Genomic DNA, 7,848 nt, shown 5'->3' with positions numbered 1-7,848 from the left:
CTACAGGTTGGGCACCTGGCTGGCTCAGCCCACAGAGTACGTGACTCTCAATCTCAGGGTCATGAGTTTGAGTCCCACTTTGGGCAGAGAGATCACTTTTTTAAAAAAATGGACTAGAGGTGGTTAGATGAGGGGGAGCTCAGAACACCGGGAAGGTCTACATACAATAGTTTTTTAAATACGATCTGAGTGAAACAAAATTGACCTTGAGTTGATCATTGTTGAAGCTGGATTTTGAAACACGATTGCTCATTATTACTATTTTGTCTATTTTTTTAAATGTTTGAAATGTTCCATAATAAAAATGGAAATGCATGGAATTTGGTGGAAATGCAGATTCTCTGGCTCCCACTGAGTCGGTGTTTCTTGATGGGGCTCATGAATCTGCATTTTATACAAGCTCTTCAAGCAAATCCAATACCTACTGAAACTGGAGTTCCTTGGTAGGGGAGACAGTAAGTCTCCTAAGACCTACTTACTTACGCCAAGAGCAGAGGTGTAAGAAAGAAGAAAAACCATTTATCAGCAAAGAAAAACTTCTCTGGAAACCACTTCATGAGATTGGACAATTCCAGAACTGGAAAGAGGACCCCCGAGGTCCTGAGGCTAAGGCCAGAGCATCTCAAATTGTAAGGTGCCCAGGAATCACGAGAGGATCCTGTTCAAATGCAATCCGTTGGGGTGGGGTGGAATTCTGCATTGCTAGCTAGCTCCCAGGTAAAGCCTGGCTGTGGGACTGAGGCTCACACTTGGATTAGCAGGCATTGGTGTTTTACAGAGAAGGAAACCGAGGCTCTGAGAGAATAATACTTGCTCAGAGCTGCAAGCGGCCAGTGCACCCCTTTGTGTTGCTGTTGGTTAAGGAGGCCGAGCCCATGGAGCTGGCCTCTTAGCAGCATGGTACAGGGAACAGGTTGCCTTACTGCAGATTGCAAACGTGGGCCAGTCCAGGAGCTGGGCAGCAGTATGCGTTTCCCCTTAGCACCACAGGGCCATGTGGCTGTTCCGCCACAGTCTAATTTCTTATCATCATGACCGCATCTCCCAGGTCTGGGCTCTTGAATTCTTCTTGGAATTCCAAGGGACTTCTTAAGTAATCATTAGATCTGTTGAATACATGACCCAACACACTGACATGGGCCAGGATCTGAGCATATTTTCGGGCCCATGCTAGTGCATCAAGCACGTTAGCTCTCCTGAGTTGCAAAGACAATATGGTTTATAATTTATTCAATATACTCCATGGTACCAGGATTGGGGAGCATTCTTTGACACAGGAAATCCTGTTTCACACAATGACTGGTAAACTCAGAAAACTGATTATACCAGACCTGGTACAGATTCAAGTGTTTTTCCCATTCTCTCTGAAGGACAGATAAGAGAATTTATCATCCATTGTGAAGGGGGATGCTTGTTGGCCGGATGGTGGTGGTGGTGGTATTTGGGGGTAAGGTGTGTGGGGGGGTACTTCCTAACCTTTGTGGTTAAGGTCAGGGAGGCTGCTCCTGCCCTCCCTTTCCCCATCCGTGACAACTCAGGACAGGGCAACTAATGACGTTAGCTGGGGGCATGTTTTATAATCACTCATTTCCAGGTAGTGAAGAACTATAGTAGGATATTTGGACTCAAGAAACTTCTAAACAAAAATGCTACCAGAGCCTCCCTCCCCAGACACACAGACACCCACACACACCCGTTCTCTGCTTATTCCCTCAAATAAAGCATCTTTTCCTCTGGCCTCCAAACAATTTCTGTTGGAAGGAAATGTCTCTGGATTAGAACAGTCTGTGATCTTTCCCGGAGACACGAGTTAGTCCTCTTGAAACATCACATGATACACTTGTATCTTTTCCCCCTGGTCCAAAGACACATTTTCCCTGAGCCTTCTTATCTAGAAATGCTAACTCCGGGACAGATGAAGGGTAGGCAGCAGAATCTCCAGCCCCGGCAGTCCCAATCAGAGTGAAGTTTGAAAGCTTCCCTTAGGATCAGAGTCCAGGGAAAAGTTAATTTTTGGTTCTAGGCCTGTGGACTTAGATTTTTATGCGGGTGAGGAGTGAGGGCCTGGAATGAGTAAACTCTTGGGGGTGGGGGTGGGGGGTGCTGGGGCGCCGGGATGGGGGAGGGGCGTAGGGCCTCCCGGGAGCCCCGGGCCTTTAGTAATCTGCTTTGTGAATGGAGTTATAGGGGGATGGGGACGCACATACTTGGAATGCCTTTATCTGGGTGGGCTCCTTCTCTCCGGACTTTCAGGATGTGGGAAATGGAAGATGAAAGAGGCTGCATTTCCAGCCTATCAGGTTACAGTGTGTAAAATGGAGAGGGAAAGGAGGGAGGGGGGTGGAGGGGGTTGGAAAACCGGGGAAGACCGCGTCCAGGGGGGCCCGGGAAACCCAGTTTGGGAACTGGCTGGGGAGAGTGAGAAAGAAAGAGAGCCGGGGCGTGCAGAACACGTTTCACATCACCTCAGAGCTGTGGAATTTCCTCTCTTCTGGGGGGAGGCCTGTGAAGATGGAGTTGGTTGAAGGTTAGTCGGTGATGAATAATAGCCCCAAGGCGTCTGATTGAGGGTGTTACCCAGTGACTGGTGTTTACCAGCAGAGTCGGTGGTGGGGAAGGGAGGTGAGCGCCCGGGCCATCGGCCGTCCGCGCTGGTAAGCAAGCGCTGTGACCCGAGGATGGAGTCCATGTATGGATTTTATTTGTGTCTAACCCCTGTGGTATGCGGAGCCCGAAGTGCGGGCCGAGGAGGGGCGCGACAGGAATGGGAAGGTAATTAGAAAAGGCGGGAGAACCTCCTCCGTGCCTGAAAGATCCGGGGCCCGGCGGGCACGAGCTGGGTTCTGTTTTGTGTCTCGGGTGTCCCGGGGGCGGTCCCTGCGGCTCTGTTTCTGTTCCAGGACAGCCACGTGCTCCCCGCCACTGAGCTGTCGCCGTCCCGCGCCCCGAGGCCTCACCTCCGAAGAGCTGTGCTCTTCCCTTGCATTCTACCCGGGCTGGTGTCCTTCCTCGGGCTCTTAAGAGAAAGAGAGCGCCATCCTCAAAATTCCACCCCAGCATGAAAGTGTGCAAAGCCAGGATCAGTGGTTGGGAAGGCCAGGGACAGCTCCTTTGGGGAAGAATCAAGGTAGTGGAGAACCCCCTTTGGGTCACGTTCTGGCAGAGACAGGCATCAAGAATAGGGAGAGGGAACACGGAAGCAAGTAATGGGGAAAGTGTGTTCAGAGAAAAGGAATATTTATTAAACCCTGATACCAATCCTAATCAGGCAACCTATTGTTAGGGTGGTAGAGAGTTATCCGAGGGCGTATAAATCACCCCGTACAAAATGACAAAAATATTGCTTGTTTGGGAAAAATTAGAATACAATAAAATACACTTGTCGCAAACCATACCAAGCTTCATTTCATCTTCTCTCTCTTGTTTCAGAAAGCTGTTAAGGATTTTGCCTTCTATCGAGGTCGTCATTTTCAAACATCTATTAGTGCCATATTGTAGTCGCGTGAGAGGCTCAGTTAATAAAGATTTCTGGTTGATAGATTGGTAAAGCAAGCAGCCGTTTGCAGTATCTTTGAATTGCTACTGAGCTATTGAACAATGCACTCAGTCCCTTTTTTTTTTTAATCATCTTGCAAAGGAAACACTCATGTTCTCCCTCTCCTCTTTCTTTTCCATACCCCTTTCCCCCACAGTTTTGGAAAATAAATACAATGTTTCTTCCTCTGTGTTATCTGCTCTTTGGCTACCTCTCCTAGGAGAGCTGTGGCCTTGACCCTTGCCATACTAAACCCAGCTACCCTAGTATACACTGATCCTTTTTTTTTTTTTTTTTAATTGTCACTACACCCAGCTTGAGACTTGAACTCACAACTCTGAGATCAAGAGTCCCCTGCTCCACCGACTAAGCCAGCCAGGTGCTCCTATGCTGTTCTTTTCTGAACTCACAGTCATTTTCTGAGTTTGACTTTTTTTTTTTTTTTTTTTGAAAGGTTTATTAAATTTGGGATGGAAACTATTATTTGAACTGATCCTTCTGGATTTCTTAGTGGTTTCCTAGAAAAGGAAAGGGCACTAACTTGAGTGATATTTCCATTGTGCCCAAGTAAAATAAGCCAACAGCGTGTTTTTCTATTCTCAGTTGACACGAAAACTAATTTTTGAAAGCCCTATAGTCAGCTTAGTCCATCATAACCTGCTGTTGACCTGAGTGGAGGATCTAAGGACTCGAATGTTAAAATTAGAACTGACTTTGAGTACTGGCCCTGTTTACCAGCTGTGCACCTTATTTTTATTTAACTAACACTTACACAGCATTTACTAAGTGCCAAGCACTGTTCTAAGCGTTTTACAAATATTTGCTTGGCTAATCCTCAGAGTAGTCTTATTATTATGTAACACTATTACAAAGTAGTGTTATTATTGTCCTCGCTTTATAGATGAGGCATCTGAGATGTGGAGAGGTGAGGTCAGTCTCCGAACCCTCGAATATGAGATTAAGCTTGCTTCTCTAGCACATCCCCTGTGAGGTGGGAGAGGGAGCTCTGTTTCCCCATCCTCCACCACACTACCTTGGACAAGTCTCTTGGCAGTGCTGGGGCCCTGGGAAGCGTGGGAAACTTCGGCGGCAGGGAAGAAAGGCATTTCCACACACGTGGAAACCCAAAGAACAGGGCCAGAGGAAGGGAAGACTTGGAGGACTGCTCCTTCCGCCCCCATCCCCGCATAGAGCAGCATACCTTCTTCTAATTCAATCCACAGCCTCAGTCCTGTACCATTTCCGTTTCCTTAAACTGCATCTAGACATGATTCTGGTCCCCACCAGCTCCTGACCTCATTACTCATTCTGTTTACGGCTTGGCCTCACCCTTCAGACTGCCCTGATTTCCCAGATAGGAATTTGGCTGCCCTCATTGACTATGATTCAGATTTTTGCCCTGGCCACATTGCGCTAAAGCCCTGCTGGGTACACAGACTCCCTCCTCCTTCCTCCCCTGAGACCCCTGGCATAGGTAAAGCAGGGCTCTCTGAGTAAATCCCTCTCCAGAGAGTTTGAAAACCTTGAATGAAATCTGGGGGGAAGCCATTGAAGGATTTGGATGGAGTGGGGGGGGTTGGATAATATGATGAAGGAGGCTTTCAAGGAAGATGCGATTATGCAGGGGTACAGACTAGGAAGGGCTGAGGTGAGGTGCCCAGTTGAAACAGGGAGGGAGAAGCACGTGTGGGAGACAGAAAAAGGATCTCACAATACTTGGTCTTTGGGCAGGATTTGAAGGGTAGGAGGATGTGGAGGTTTGTGCTGTGATTCTCGAGGGCTTCTTATCTGAGGCCTCCGGGAAGTTGATAGGCTAGCTGTGAGAAAGCAGAAGGACTAGAGTAGTGTCTGGTAATTAGGCAGAGGCTCAAGAAATGTTTACAGAATTTGATATATTTATGTTGACTCTCTAGGTCTTGTCATTAAAATATTAATAGCCTGTGGAAATATGAAACCAAGAGCCTTGAATGTCTTTGTCTTAAGGCTGACCGGAAAGACACAGGAAGAGACTGCCAGGGCTCACCTGTTGTGGACACTGTGAGAGCATCCTGAGAGGGACTGAGGAGCTCTGAAGAAAAGCCTCACCCAGGACATCCCTGTGCCAGAAACGAAGGATGGGAGATGCCAGGGAGGAGGGGGATCTCGGGTTGGCAGCAGACTGGCTAGGAGAGGGCAGCCTCCAGTCAGTCACTGAGGCAGCAGTCTGTGTTTGGGGGCACCCAGGGTGCCCAAGAAGGAGAACTACAATCAGTCAGCATTGGGTAAGCATGGTGACCCTCTCTGAGCAGACTGTCTTTCCAGGTCTGTTCTTTACCTTTATTACCTTAAAAAAAAATACATATTTTTAAAAAGTAGGCTCCACACCCAGCATGGAGCCCAGGGAGGGCTTGAACTCACAACTCTGCACTCAAGACCTGATCTGAGAATGACAGTCAAATGCCTGGGGCATCTGGGTGGCTCAGTCTGTTAAGCCTCCGACTCTTGGTTTTAGCTTAAGTCCCGATATCAGGGTCTTGAGGTCAAGCCCCACATCAGGCTCCCTGCTCACCTAGGAGTGTGCTTCCCCTCTCTCCCTCTTCCTCTGCCCCTCCCCCTGCTCATCATTTCTCTCTCTCTTTCTCTCTCAAATAAATACATCTTTAAAAAAAAAGTCAGATGCTTAACCGACTAAGCTACCCAGGTGCCCCGTTCTTTACATCTGAAGTAGAGAACCAGTCTGGGGTCCCTTCCAGTTCTAGAGAAATCTACTGCTATCTTATTACTCAGTTATTTTAGCCTCCTCCTCCTCCTCCTTGATGTCACTTGTGGTTCCATCTACCGGCTCCCTGTGGTCGCCCCACTGAATCCTCTCTCTTGCACCCATGTAACTTTTATCATCTTTCTCTTCTCCTTAGAAACTTAGGCCACACTTGAAAACAGTCCCCCCAAAAGGGAAAGCTCTAAAAACGAATTAAATTTTTTTTTCTGTGCTTATGTTTGAACCATATACACGTTTTTTCCATGTCTCATCTTTAACTCTGGATTATGACTCGTAGGGGGCTGAGGATTGTGTCAGGCTTGGAGAAGGTGTTTTATCACGACTACAGTAGGCCTTCCCTGTGGATCCCAGTTTGATGGAGAGGTGAGTTCCAGTGGCCAACATCTATTGTTTTTGATGCTGGGTGCTCTGTTCATTGCTGTGTGTTTCCCAGAATCCTGGCAGCGACCCTCTCACTTACATATGCTTATTATCCCCATTGGACAGATGAGGAAGTGAAGACTCAGGGATGAAATGATTTGTCCAGTTCTCTCTGCGTGTCTCAGTTCCAAGCTGACATCTGTTGAGCACTTACAACATGCCAGGCCCTGTAGCCAAGCTTCACATTGACTCCTCAGGAAAACCCTGTGAGGTTAAGTATTCTTGGCCTCATTTTCCAAGTCAGGAAGCAGGCTCAGAGAGGTTAAGGAACTTGCAAAAAGCTCCCTCCTAGGAAGCGCTGGGAGTGAGGGAGTGAGCTGTCACCTGGAATCCGGGGGAATCCTATTCTTCACTCTTGAACACTGCCTTCAGTTATTCAAATACCCCAGGAACTTCTGTGCCAAATTGCTTTTATCCTTGAAGCGTTCCTAGGGAAGGCCCCTCAGGTTCCAGGGTGTGCTGTGACTGCCTGAGAGGGCAGGGGCTGGAGAGGCCCGGGGTGTGGGGGGGAGGGGTGGGGGGCTCGGGGATTGGAGATGAAGAGCTTCAGGACTGCGACAGGCAGCAGCAGCAGCTAAGCAGGCCTTAGGACTGCCTCTGTGCGTGCCCTGGAAATGCAAACAGCCCTCTCAGCTCGACTTCCACTGCTGGCCCGGCCTGGGTGGTTGGCGGAAAGCCTGCTGGAAGGGAAGCCCCATCCCAGGGAGCAGCCGCAGGACCCTGGAGCAGTGGCTTCCCCCTCTCTGACCTTTAACTGGAGCTGATGAATTGGCAGCAACTGTGTGACATCAGGGAGACATGTTCTTTTTTTGTGAGCTCAGAGCTTCCATTTAAAGATTCCTCAGTCACAAGACGGAGGCTGCCGAAGTCCAGGCACACTTGTGGCCACAGCAGGTGATGTGCACTTGCTCCAAGTCCTCCAGAAGTCTGCGTAATCCCAGGGATTCCGGGCAGCTCGGGGATGGCCATGTAAGGGGTGATCGCTGGCCTTATTTATCCCCGCTGTGCTGCCGCCACTTGGCCCTGCCGGGACTGGATCACAGGGGCTGGGCACGCTGACTGGGCACGCACCCAGGAACCCTCAGCATCTGGCACTTTCTTCTCTGGGATCACTCTCTTCTTGTCCTTACCCCCA

The 7,848-nt window shown here is 48.9% G+C and overlaps 1 long non-coding RNA gene across 2 annotated transcripts; it reads left to right on the top strand.

The window, feature by feature from the left end:
* The first annotated feature begins 2,392 nt into the window (after positions 1 to 2,392).
* Positions 2,393 to 7,201, top strand: LOC131833185 (uncharacterized). 2 transcript variants are annotated; one of them, XR_009354350.1, is made up of 4 exons: positions 2,393 to 2,527; positions 5,519 to 5,796; positions 6,571 to 6,656; positions 6,780 to 7,201. It is a non-coding gene; the product is annotated as an uncharacterized LOC131833185 (long non-coding RNA). The 2 variants fall into 2 exon arrangements; XR_009354351.1 differs by lacking the exon at positions 5,519 to 5,796.
* Positions 7,202 to 7,848: the final 647 nt, after the last annotated feature.

Source organism: Mustela lutreola, chromosome 6 (assembly GCF_030435805.1).
Source record: "Mustela lutreola isolate mMusLut2 chromosome 6, mMusLut2.pri, whole genome shotgun sequence".
Classification (NCBI taxonomy): Eukaryota; Metazoa; Chordata; class Mammalia; order Carnivora; family Mustelidae; genus Mustela; species Mustela lutreola.
The sequence above is the reverse complement of the archived record's forward strand: the minus strand, read 5'-3'. Positions and strand labels throughout refer to the sequence as shown.